The sequence below is a fragment of the Amblyomma maculatum genome, chromosome 7 (assembly GCF_055883805.1).
Source record: "Amblyomma maculatum isolate TAMU_Amacu chromosome 7, ASM5588380v1, whole genome shotgun sequence".
Taxonomy (NCBI): domain Eukaryota; kingdom Metazoa; phylum Arthropoda; class Arachnida; order Ixodida; family Ixodidae; genus Amblyomma; species Amblyomma maculatum.
This window is the reverse complement of record NC_139350.1, coordinates 50,082,702-50,096,069: the sequence shown is the minus strand read 5'-3', so window position 1 is coordinate 50,096,069 and position 13,368 is coordinate 50,082,702.

Sequence of the window (13,368 nt, the reverse complement as noted above, 5' to 3'; positions counted from 1 at the left end):
CGGCGCACCACCCTCAGTTTACAACACAGCCTAATTGGTAAAGCTCTCTATGGCTGGAACGAAGCATGAAGAGCGCTTTGAAACTCGCCAGAATTATATATCAGCCGTACACACACGAGCAATGCTTGAGGCTCAGGTAATGCTGAGGACTGCAAGATGAATGCGCAACGCCACCCCGCGACGACCCACGAAACGGGTCCCGGCAAGATTGAGCTCCGCCAAGGCGCGGGCCAAGAAAACTCGAGCCGTATGGTTCCTTCGAAGTGGACCGTCCTCGGCCCGTGCGCGCGAACAAGGCTCGAGCAAGCAATGCTTCACAAGAGCTCGCGTTTCTTTCTTTTCCTCTCTTCCTCTTTCTTCCTAATGTAAAATGTACCGCCAGGCTCCACCCAGCAACCGAGTTGAGAAGTACCTCGCTCACGAGGCTCCCTAACACCGAACATAACAAATATGGTAATTGCATTAGTAATTATGCCATATGTTGTATCATATTCGGAAGTGTGCCTTAAAATCAGGAGCTTTGCCCTTCACGCTCAATGCCTCTGTTATAATGTATTGCATAAATATGGGCAGATATTTCTAAGAGCGTAGGTTGACTACAGGCAGTCGCAGCGTATGCTACTTAAATACTTCAAGGAGCATAACAGAGGAAAAACTTACCGCTTGGGAGCACCCTCCGATGTAGATATATGAACGGAGTAGCGTGCTCTACGCAGGAGCACGTCTGGCCGTCAAGCGAGGTTGCGCCCACTGAGTGCCTCTATGCCACACGCAACCAGTTCCTCCAAGCACAATCACGTGATCTTCAGGACGCGACCAATAAGAGATTTGCGGGGATTTCCCTGCGATTCCGGCGATCACCGCGCCCCCAGTCGACGCATTTGCAAGCCGCTGTCTTTTCCACTATCAGGTAACATCTGTCCTCCCGCGCACAGGAAGTCTGGCTGCGTGGGAGGGCCGCTTGTCACATGAGAGCATGTTCCGCCGTCTTCTCGCGTAAATATGGCAAAGAAACTTCCAGTGTGCGGCATAAAGCATCTTTCTCGTTTTCCCTTCCGAGTCGGGTTAATTTCTTCATGAACAGTCACCAGATTGGTGTTTCTTTGTGACACGTGGCGACATGAGAATCGGACAGTCTCATCCCTCCTCCACGCTGTCATCGGTAGAAAAAACGAGATCAGACAACACTGAAGGCCTTAACCGCAGCCTATACGATGGCTAATGCAGACAGAAAGGCATCTTAAGTTCGAGCACACCTTCAGAGTTGATCAGTTCTGGTGCCCCGTGAATTACACAGCCAGCATGATGCACAGGTGCAAAGGAATAACTGGGGGCCACGTTGGCAAAAAACGTTTTTTCCTGGAGCACTTTAGCTGTCCTTATGCTAGATCGTAGGGCGCTACGTAGCTGAAAGCTGCGAGAGGAAGAATACTCCTTGTAAATCCTCGCCCAGAAGTGGAACCGAAGTGCACACTTGACAACACGTTGCAGTTTTCGCTGGTCAGCATTCAAAAGCTGCTGCATAATTTTTTGTCATCATTGTGGAAACAAAATGCTGAACAAGTGCTTAAATGCTAAGGCTGAAGATCAGTCAAATTTCCTAATGGTGAGATGTTTTGTTTCACCGATCCCTCACAATGGCTGATATATAAACTGCGTCAAGAGGCAATGGAAATTTAGGAAAAGCATATTCCGTGAAGGGGAAATGAATAGAAGCAGGGGCACACTTTTTTGACACCAAAACTGCATTTCAGTGGCTGTTTCTGCGTTCCTTAGTGCTTGTTCGGTAGCGAAAGGCGAATCTATTGTCGCGAAAACAAAATTTTAAAATTTCTCTTCATTACAAAAATTTCTTGACGTCTACACCCAACGGACTCCGCGATCGAACATCTCAGATTAATGGTTCTGTGCATTTTAGTGTTGCCTCCGAGGTCAAAACTTGTCGGCGCAACGCACTTTCGTGAGCGATCAGTGGTGAGAAAAATGTACTTCATTTCCTAGCCTTTTGCGTCACGTAAAAGCTTTATGTTCGTTTAACGAAGGCGCTTTGCCCTTACATTGAGGTAATCTATCGATGTAGGCTAACGTGATTTCGTTCCCTGTGTTTATTTACAAGAGAGCTATCAGAAATTGGTCTGAAAGATTTCTACTTACTATCATCCTCATTGCTAGCCTTAAGAGTGAAGAAATAATTGAGCTTAGGAAAGAGATGACAAAGACTGCACCCTCGTTTTACTGCACATTCTCGCACCTATTCCGAATTTGAAATTTGTCGATTAAAGTATGAAATAAGTGTACGCGTGCTGCACAGCAGTCGCAGCAGCCACAATGTGGAAATAATTCATTTTATTTATCACATAATTCATTTTACTAAGCGGATATTGTTTACCGGGGGGTTTCGCATTGCGCCCAACTAGACCTCGACCTAGTGCTGCATCTTCACTCAACACATATTCCTCCTTTCGGCATTCCGTCTGAGATACCCTCGTCGTCAACCGCGTTGCCGTGAAGCTTATGTGTATTCTACTTGTGTGTATTTTTCTGTGCTTGTATGCTGTAATTTTAATTGCTGTATTCCACTTTTCAGGAAGCACATTGCATGTTTCTGATTCGTCTTTGTAATACCAGTGATTTTATCTCTAGACTGTTGTTCTTGTAAATTTTACAGCATTTCAAAATGTAACACTTTACTTCCGCTACTTTCAAAAGAGTGCTGCTACGGCAAGAATATCTGAGTTACAAGGAAGAGTGTCTCGGTCATGCATCATTCGTCTAAATATCTGAGGAGGGGCTGAATCATTTTAATAATACAGCCGATGATGTGTTAAGATTGAAATGTGTCATAGGCAGGTAGGTAAAACTTGATTTCTAGACCATTATTCTTTACATACCCTCGTGCTCTTTCGACTGTTTCAAATATTAATTATGAACTGTCGTTTTCCATAGCTCTGCCAGTGCCGTGATGCAGTCTCGCGTCTGGAACTTCGTCCCTGGCGAAGAACAAATTTTACTACCGCGCTATGCGCGTCCGGGTAGGTTTCGCGTAGGATTCTAGGTAAAGGCTGCCAGGGTGAGAGAAGAATGCGCCGGCGGCAACAAAGGCAGGAAGCATCAGGTGGCGGCTGCATCGGCGTTTCTGAGACAGCGTCGCCTAGTGTTACTTTCCGCGGTGCCGACAGGTACGGGCGACATCCTGCGATCGAATGTCGTCCGCCCACCTCACCATGTTCTTGAACTGGATGCCTAAGTAGCTGGCGCCTGTGGAGTGGTGCTGAGAACGACCTGAATGATGATTTTTGTTCTCGGATGATCACAGGGATGTTGATTTTATTGTTCACGAGCAGTAAGCGTTCTAGCTCGACGAAATGACCTGAACATATGAGACTGTTCCTTGTTCAGTGGCACTAGCGGTTGATCACGAGCAAATATATTCTTCCGAACTATTTGTGAAGTTCCAAGCTCAGAGCTGTGTTCATGCTTGAAATGAACGACGAACACCTGTCTGCACTGCTTTCCGTTCGTTATGAAGGAGCAGTTTTTAGACCCCGATATTTTGTTTAATCTATTTTGAAGCTTTGCAAAATCTGCCTATCTTTCGTTACTGTTGACACTCACACATTTCCAAATAAGAGATGCTGATTGCCTTGCCTTAGTTTGGCAACAAGGTTAACCAAACCACTCTTTACAAATGCAAAAGCCACCTTCTGTTGATCCTGGCCTGTGAGAAAAAGTTTCATATACATGGTGTAACGTCTCAAAGTGGCGTCACCTATGTGGGATGCCATAGAGGAGGTCTCCCGCCTTAATTTTACCACAAGGGGGGGGGGGGGATGAAAGGAGTCCCTTCCACTGATATTCCCAGTACTCTGGCGCCTTTTGTTCCGCCTCCGTCGATACGCGGTGGCCGCGGCCGGCATCGAGCCTTCGTCGATAGAATAAGAACATGAACCTCTAGATCAATGAGCTAAACGAAGATGATGTGCGAGGAAGAGTATGGAAGCGTGGATACTGCGTGGGCTCGCAGCAAAGATGAAAAAGGGGGTCCCCGGTTTAATTATTTATTGCTTTAGACATTTATTTATTTATTTTGCACTTCTCCGCAGTGATGCATTTATCCAGTCGCTACATGATGTGCCAACTAGATGGGATCAGCGTGGAACTTCAAGTCATGAATCGTCTACCTTACGGAAGACGTCAGTGGCATACAGAAATAATTTTTATATAAAAAATAGCCGAGTTTTGATAGTAAAAATAATTAAAATGAGGGATTGAATTGCAGTGAAATTGCTCCAGAAACAAACTGTTGTTCAAATCGGGATAAGTCTAAGCATAATTGTTTTATTGCGCTCTGCCTGATATTTTAAATATTCTGAATGTTTCCAACGTCAAAAGCGCTGAGTAATGTTCGTAGAATACCGGATAATAGCTGTGCCCGACCTTACCTTCGAGTGTCCCACAGTGTTCAACATCCCACCGCTCAGAATTTCCTCATCTGATGGGATGGCCCCATGCAATGTGACTGTCTCGCACTGCTTCCCTTGAGTTTCAGTAAACGGTATCGAGATTATGGACTATATTGTAGAGGTTGTTGACTACGCGATTGCAGACTACAAATTCGATCTCAAGTTGCGTTTGTGCGTCACTTGTCTTTCACTGGTCTTTCTCGTTCACTTGTGTCCTTTGGATGATACAGCACGACGCAATAACACATTATTCGCATCTTTTCACTTGACGCAGGAAGCATGCAGAAAAGCTGCCAAAAACCACGTTAATAGGGCCGCAGACCCGTAAAATTCCGTCTCCTCAACGGTAGGGTCCCGAAACTTCTTTCTCCGCACTGGTTGCCTCTGAGCGGGTTAAGCGGCGATTGTTACCGAGGGGTGTCTCTTAACGCAACATAAAGAAAACATACACTCACTGAAGGCAGGAAATAATTAGGGTAAGCTATTTATTCGTTGTCATGCCGTCAGCCCGTGGCTGTGTTCACGACAGGTTTTGCGGCTATTAAGAAATAAAACATCACATAATGCAACCTAAAGCGGAACAGCCCCCTGGAAAGATGTTGGTCGCTTATTTTAAAGTTGCGATTTCAAAAAAAAAGCTGAAAAACGTAGCACGCAGAATATTGGAACACATGTTTTATTCGCTGAGCGCGAAGGTATAGAGTGTCAATACATTGCCCCACTTAAACAACGGAAGCGCCCGGCTTTAAACGCGCATTTATTCGCTTTTCAATATATCCGCTATGTGTCGCCAGGTGGCGCTGCATCAGACCCGCGAACAGACAGTTGACAGCCGTGTAGTGCGGACGCGTGTTCCATTGCTCCTCCGATTGCACGTGGCTACCGGAAACGGACGGACTAGCGACAGCGGGAGCTTCCAAAGCGTCAAATAGATGAGGTCTTTCTTTTATTAACTTTATTTCTTTTTCAGCTAGTTAGGTTAGGTGCAGCCTAAAGAATAGATTTTAGCTCTTTGTCCTAGCGGCCTGGTTTTTCGTGCCGGCAGCTAGGTTTTCTTGGCGTTCATTGTTTAGCTATCTTGTTTATATAAATATTTTTCTTTCTAGGCTATTGGCATTCGCAGATTTGGTTTTTAACGCGTGTTTGCTAGTCGTTTCTCGTGTCTTCTTTTGGCAATTTGTATATTCTAAGAATTCGTAACAGTTATAGTTAAGTCGATGAGCGCTTAAGATGTGCAATCAAAAGAAGGTAAAGTGTACTCAGTGTGAGGCGCGGGTTAATCTCAAAGAAACGCGTTTTGATTCTGTAGGTGAAGCGGAAGGCAGCGACTTTTTGTGTCGGTGCTGTGTACTGAATGCACGTCTAGATAGCTTTGATCAAGGAAGGGGCAGTTTAGTGTCTCGTGTGGAGGATTTAGAAAATGAAGTACGTTTGCTAAGGACGGAAAATCAGAAACTGCTTGGACAGCTTACTCAGATTGAAAAGAAAGGGGCCGACTTTGTCCTTGGAACCAACAAGGACGAACATTCCAATGCGGGCCACGTAGCTGGGGCCAGCACTGGCATAGGAGGCATAAGCAAAGTAGGTCAGGCGGATCCGAACCGTCAGAGTTATTTAGAAGCAGCTAAGATGCCGGAAAAAAGGAAGAAGTAAGGAAGAATGAAAATACCAGAGATAAGGACACAGATAACCGAAAGCAGGAGCCAAAAGTTGGGAGAGGGAGAGAGAAGGCCCAGGTGCTTATCGCCGGAGATTCTAACATGAACAGGTGCAAGCGAGATATCTTGGAACGTGTAAGGGGTGATAAGAGAGTGTTGGTTGGTGCCTTCCCGGGGAGAACAATGAGGGCTGTACTAAAAGAGAGTAAAAATAGGCTGTTGAAGGATTCCGCAGAGCGCAGTATGGTAATAATAGCCGCGGGTCTAAACGATTTCCTAAATGGTGACGCTGCAGGAGTGGTGGAAAGTTTAGCTAAGGGAGTTGACGAGATCAGGGAGATAGCACAGCAGACGCAGATAGTTGTATGTACAGTACCTGAGGTGCTAAGATTGAACGGAAAGATGGAAAAGGACGTGGTGACAGTTAATCAGGACATAAGAAAGTTAAGCCTGGAGAAGCATTTCGAAGTGGTTGAGGTAAACAGGGAGGTACATAAAGCACGTTTTGGTAGGGCTTTTCAGCGAGATGGCATTCATTTGAACAGAAGGGTCGGAGCAAAGATCGGCTCGCGCTTGGCAGGCAGGGCTGTAGCTTTTATAAGGGGTTCCGCGAGGACTCCGTGCACAGAGGTAGTTAGAAGTGAAGCAGAAGAAAGTGTAATAATGGAGGCTGAGCCCCCAAAAATGGCAAAAAGTAGGTCGAGAAAGAAAAGTACAAATAAGAAATTCAACACTAGGATCACCTACATAAACATGCAAGGAGGTAGAAAAAGATCGAAATGGCTAGAGATAGAACAGCAGTTGAAGGATGACAAAATAGGGATGTACGCTCTTTGCGAGACTCATCTCAGGGATCTAGAAGATCCGCCGTTTATAGAAGGCTACGTCTGGGAAGGGTGCAACAGAACGAGAACGGAAAGAAAGGGTGGAGGGGTAGGTATGTTGATACACCAGGGAACAAATTGGCAAAGAATTAAATCAACTTGTAAAGAACATATCTGGGTTTCAGGAACCATTGCCGGCATAAGGACATGGCTAGGGGTAGTTTATTTAGGAACAGGACATCAATGCAGGCACGAAAACAGGGATCTTGTTGAATGTCTCAGTGACGATATAAGCCAGTTTGGAAACGGGGCCAATATTATTCTGCTGGAAGACATGAACGGCCACATCGACGATCTGGATGGATACACGGATTGTAACGGGAAGCTTATGCTAGGTTTCTGCGAGCGACACGATCTAGTTATAGTAAATAGAGAGACAAAATGTGAAGGCCAAATCACGTGGGAATTCCGCAACAGGCAGACGACCATTGACTGTTGTCTAATGTCGAAGGAAATTTATAGCAAGGACACAAAAATGGAAATAGACGAAGAAGAGGAGTGTAGTCTGGGAAGTGATCATAAACGTATTAGTCTGCAGATAGGGCCCTAGATGAAAAGAGAAATGGAACTTAGACAAAACGGAAACGCAAAATTAAACGACGATCAAATAGCGCAGATAGCAGCAGACATAGAGGAAGCAATAGAGAAAAGCCCCATGGAAGACTGGGACTATGAACAGGTAGAACTACTTACTCATAAGGAGTAAAATTCAGGAGGTTAAAGTAGCAAACCGCTGGAATGGAAAGAGGAAGCCACGGAGCTGGTGGAATAAGGAAATCAGGGAAGCTATTGAACAACGACGGGCTGCTTCAAGGGAACACCGAATGGCAAAGAAAGCACAGGCTTCTCAGGAGCACATCGACCAAAAATGGGAATCATATCGACAAAAGAAACTTCAAGTGCAGGCCCTCGTCCAAAGTAAAATAAGACAGTCCACCGATCGCTGGATGGCTGATATACACGATGCCTCTAGAGGCGGTGCAAGAAAATTCTGGAACCATATAAGCTGGCTAGGGAAGAAGAATCAAAGAAAGCAAGATCGGATTCAAGATAACGAGGGAAATTGTTTAAAGGGAGACAACGCAGTGAACTACATTACATCAGTTATAGCCGAGTCATGTAAGAACGACGATAGGGTAATCTCCGCAAATCAGGCAGCAACACAAGGTAGCAGAATACAAAGCACCTTAGAACTGACCAATCTAAACTGGAAAAAGGCAGAAAAAAATATTCCTAAAAACACATCTACAGGAATAGATGGAATTCCGATCAAGCTGATTAATGAACTCGGTCCAAAAAGTTAGGAAACGTTGTTAAAAGCTTTGGAAACAGTCATAGCGAATAAGCAAATTCCGGACAGCTGGCGGCAGAGTAAAATGAATTTGATTTATAAAGGGAAAGGAGAAAGGATGCACATAAAATCCTACAGGCCGATTACCATAACATCTGTAATGTACAGGTTAGCCATGCAGGCGGTGAAATTAAAGGTGCAAGCATGGGTTGAAAGTAACAAGATACTCGGAGAACTTCAGAACGGCTTTAGAAATAGTAGGCGCTTAGATGATTGCCTGTTCGTGCTTACCCAATGCATCGAAATATCTGGAGTGGAAAACAGACCTTTGTATTTGGCCTACCTGGACATAAACGGGGCGTACGACAACGTAAGAAGGGAACTCCTGTGGAACATAATAAAAGAAGAAGGTATCGGTTATGAGATAATAGAGTTCCTACAGGAAATATACCGGGATAACAAAGTAGAAATTACGTGGGAAGGGATAGGAAGTACGGAAGATGTCAAAGTATGCAAAGGATTAAGACAAGGCTGTTCTCTATCACCGGTGCTGTTCATGCTTTATATGATAAACCTGGAACGGAGGATACAAGATAGTAACCTAGGTTTTAACCTGTCATACAGATTAGATGGAAAGGCGGTAGAGCAGCGCCTCCCCGGTTTGATGTATACAGACGATATTGTGCTGCTAGCTGAGAGTCTGGAAGAATTGCAAACTCTAGTTAAGTATTGCGGAGACGAAGGGGACGCTCTAGGCTTCAGTTTCAGCGCAGTTAAGTCGGGTCTGATGATTTTCAACGGCTCAACTGATCAGGGTCTTAAAATTCAAGGCCTTGAAATACCTTGAGTAGCAGAATATAAATATTTGGGGGTATGGGTAAACGAAGGATTGGCATACATCGGAAAGCATGAGCAATCACTTAAGGCCAAAGGGCGAAGGAATGCCGGGATAATGAAGCATAAGGCATTGTGGGGATACAATAGGTATGAGGTATTAAGGGGTATTTGGAAAGGAATTATGGTGCCCGGACTTACTTTCGGAAATGCGGTTTTGTGCCTAAAATCAGAGGTGCAGTCGACATTAGAAAGAAATCAGAGATCCGTTGGACGATTAGCACTAGGTACCCACGGCAAAACTACAAATGAGGCGGTACAGGGAGATATGGGCTGGGCATCTTTCGAAGTACGGGAAGCTCAGAGTAAAATATTATATGAGGAACGCCTGAGGAAACTGGACAGTAACAGATGGGCAGCTAAGGTATTTAAATACCTGTACCTAAAAAGCGTTGACTCACAATGGAGGAAAAGAACTAGGAAACTAACTAATAAGTATGCTAGTAACAAGGACGGAGAAATGAAGAGCATTAAGCAACAGGTGAAAAACACAGAAGGTAAAAATTGGATAAATTCGACAGAAAAAAAACAGAGTGTGGAATTATACCGAAAGAGGAAATTGCAGATCAGGAAGGAAGATTTCTTTGATAACTCAAGAGGCAGTGCCCTACTTTTTGAAGCTAGATCAGGGTGCCTTAGAACACGCAGCTACAAAAAAAAGTTTAACAATGGAGATGACGCATGTGCTGTATGTGGAAACTTCAGTGAAACAATTGACCATATTATACTCGAATGCAATGGTATCCATCCGGATGTTGATGCAGGCGCAATCACTGTTCCTGAAGCTCTGGGGTTTAGAGATAACAGTGGCCGGGTGAATAAACCGGCGGTGGAAACTAGCAAAAAATGGCTGGAAGATTGGTGGCTTAAAAGCAGAGAAGTGACATAATATTAGTAATGTATTAGCAAAATTTAATAAATAGAATGATGGTTTAGTTAACCATTCTAAATCAATAATTAAGATATATGGAGAAAAATGAGCATGATAGCTACTGCTACCACCCCGTTTCAAAGGGGACGCTCCTATATTCCATCCATCCATCCATACAAAAATATGGCAAGGAGGAGGTCGAGAAAGGATAGTACAAAAAATAAATTTACCACTAGGATAAGCTACATAAACATGCAAGGAGGTAGAAAAGGAGCGCAATGGCTGAAGATGGAACAGCAGTTGAAGGATGACAAAATAGGTGTGTACGCTCTATGTGAGATTCATCTCAGGGATCTAGAAGGTCCGCCGTTTATAGAAGGCTACGTCTGTCGTGTTAGCCCAGGCAGGGGGGGAGGGGGGGCGCCGCTGCACCCGCGCCGGAACGCTGCCCGAGAAAGCAGTCTAGACACCGCGCTCCCAGACGACGAAAATGACCCCCGTTTATTCTCGCACTCCGCTTTTATACACTTGCGCCACACTTGCGCCACAGATACACTTGCGCCACTATCGCAGTCGCAGCTGCCAGCCAAGCCAAGCCAAGCCAAAACAGATGATAACAGCACATCCGCCTTTTCAAGCACTATTAACTTTACATGCATACACTTCAAAATAACATTGGAACACACCCAAGAAAACACGACAGAACACAGTCACTCCAAGCATCAGTCGTCCACGCCCAGCCTTATGGGTTTGCGAACAACTCTTCCAAATCTGGTCGTAGTTACAATTCTAGCTTGAGAATTGCCACCGTCAGTCTCCGTCTGAGTTAGAGGCACCAAAGCTTCCGGAGCTTCGTCAAATTGGTTGTCTACTCCAGTTACCAATCCGGCCCTGCTGGGCTGCTCCTGACTATCCGGAAATTCGTAGTTCCCGCTATCCACCCGGTCTTTTGGGAGACGGTTAAGCATTCTCCTATTTCAACGGACTTCAACCCCGTTTTCCGTTTGAACACGGTATGAACGCGGCTGTGGTGCTGCTCCGAGCACTGTACCTTTGGTACGGAGATCAGTCACCCACACCACATCACCTGCTTCCAGCTTTGGGAGATTTTTAGACCGGTGACGACGGTCGAAGTGGCGGCTTTGCTCCTTTCTGACTATAGCGTCCTTGGCTGCCGCTTCTTGCAGACAGCATTGTCCCGGATTGCGGTGCGAAGGCAGCATTGGGACTCTCGTCCTAAGCCTTCTACCCATCAGTATCTCCGCTGGGCTGACTTTCAAAACACCAGGCGTGGCCCTATAAGCCAGCAAGGCTAAGTAAGGGTCGTCCGATTTTAGAATGAGATTCTTAACCGTCTTTACCATACGTTCGACTTCCCCGTTTCCCTGGGGGTGCCTTGGACTCGAGGTAACATGACGGAAGCCATACAGTTTTGCAAATTTCTCGAACTCGGCACTGACAAATTGGGGACCATTGTCGGTCACCACACTCTCGGGAATGCCATGTCTCGCAAAAATGCTTTTCATTCGGCTTATCACGGTAGCAGACTTTGTTGACGGAAGAATGGCAATCTCTGGGTATCGCGAAAGATAGTCTACTACGACAAAATATTGCCGACCCTGAATTTGAAACAGATCGACCCCTACTCTCTCCCAAGGAAAAGAGAGCGTTGGCGATGCAATCATCGGTTCGATCTGTTCTGGCGCATGCATCGCGCAAACGCTGCACTGTTTCACGAATGACGCTATCTCAGTGCTAAGTCCCGGCCACCAGACAGAACCTTTAGCCACACTACGGCATCGCGAGATGCCTTGGTGACCGTCATGCAGTTTGCTTAGCGCTTCCTTGCGAAGGGTCTGAGGAATGATAAGCCTCATACCTTTGAGCAGAAACCCGTTCACCAAAGTAATGCATGCACGTTCCTGCCAGTATGGCAGAAGATAACAGGGAACATTTCGTTTCCTGGGCTACCCTTTTTTGCACACTGTGCGCAAGCTTCGACACACTTCGTCTTTTGCTTGACCTTCTTTTACTCTTTTCAAGAAATCGTCGCCTGTTTCTAAACCCAGTAAACAAGCTTTCGAGTAAGCGGTTACCTCTGAGACAGGCAAACAGCTTTCCACTTTCGTACGAGCTAACGGCGAACGTGAAAGAGTATCAGCAGTGGTTAGCGATTTGCCTGGTACATATAATACAGAAAAACTGTATTGCATCAGCCGCAGACGAAAACGTTGAATTCTTGGCGGCATAGCATCGATTGCCATGTGACCCAACAGCGACACCAAGGGCTTGTGGTCAGTTTCAAAAACAACTTCCAGACCACGTATATACTCATCAAACCTTTCCGCTGCCCACGTCAACGCCAGTGCCTCCTTTTCAAACTGGGAGTACCGTTGCTCGGTTTTCGTGAGCGAACGAGAAGCGAATCCAACTGGTCTACGTTGCCTGTCTTTTTGCTTTTGAAACAAAACTGCTCCCAGACCGAAAGACGATGCGTCAGCTGAAAGAGTGGTTTGTAGCGAAGCGTCGTACAAAGCCATGCATTGCGCTGAACAAATGAGCTCTTTGAGTTCCTGGAACGCTTTTTCCTGATTGCTGTCCCAGACCCAGTCCCTATCCTTGTGCAAAAGAACACGCATGGGAGCAGACACTTGGGCTAAATGTGGCAGGAAGCGGCCCAAATGATTCGCCATGCCCAAAATGCTTCTAAGCTCAGTAACGTTTCTGGGTGCTCTCAAATCTTTTATAGCACTGACCTTCGCTGGATCAGGATGAATACCTTCCTCATTCAGAATGTGACCCAAAAAACGCACTTGCCTAACGCCGAATAAGCATTTCTCTTTGTTTAATGTCACATTTGCCCTTGCTAGGCGTGTGATCACGTTACTTAAGCGCTCATCGTGTTGAGCTTTGCTTTCGCCAAACACTAGGACATCGTCCATAAATTTAACGACCCCCGGCAGGCCACCTAGTATATCAGACATTCTCTTTTGGAAGTACTCCGGAGCGGAGGTAATTCCAAAGGGTAGTCGCGTGAAACAGTATCTACCGAAGGGTGTTAAGAACGTGGTTAGCTCTTCCGAGTCTTTACTAAGTCGCACCTGGTGGAAGCCTGAGTTGGCATCGAGCTTTGAAAACCATTTCGCTCCCGACAGTGACCCTAGAGCTTGATCCACAGTTGGTAACGTAAATCGCTCTCGAACTACGCATTTGTTCAATTTAGTGAGGTCTACGCAAACTCTCAGGTCGCCTGAGGGTTTCACTACCGGAACTATTCCGGCGCACCATTCGGTCGGCCCATCCACTT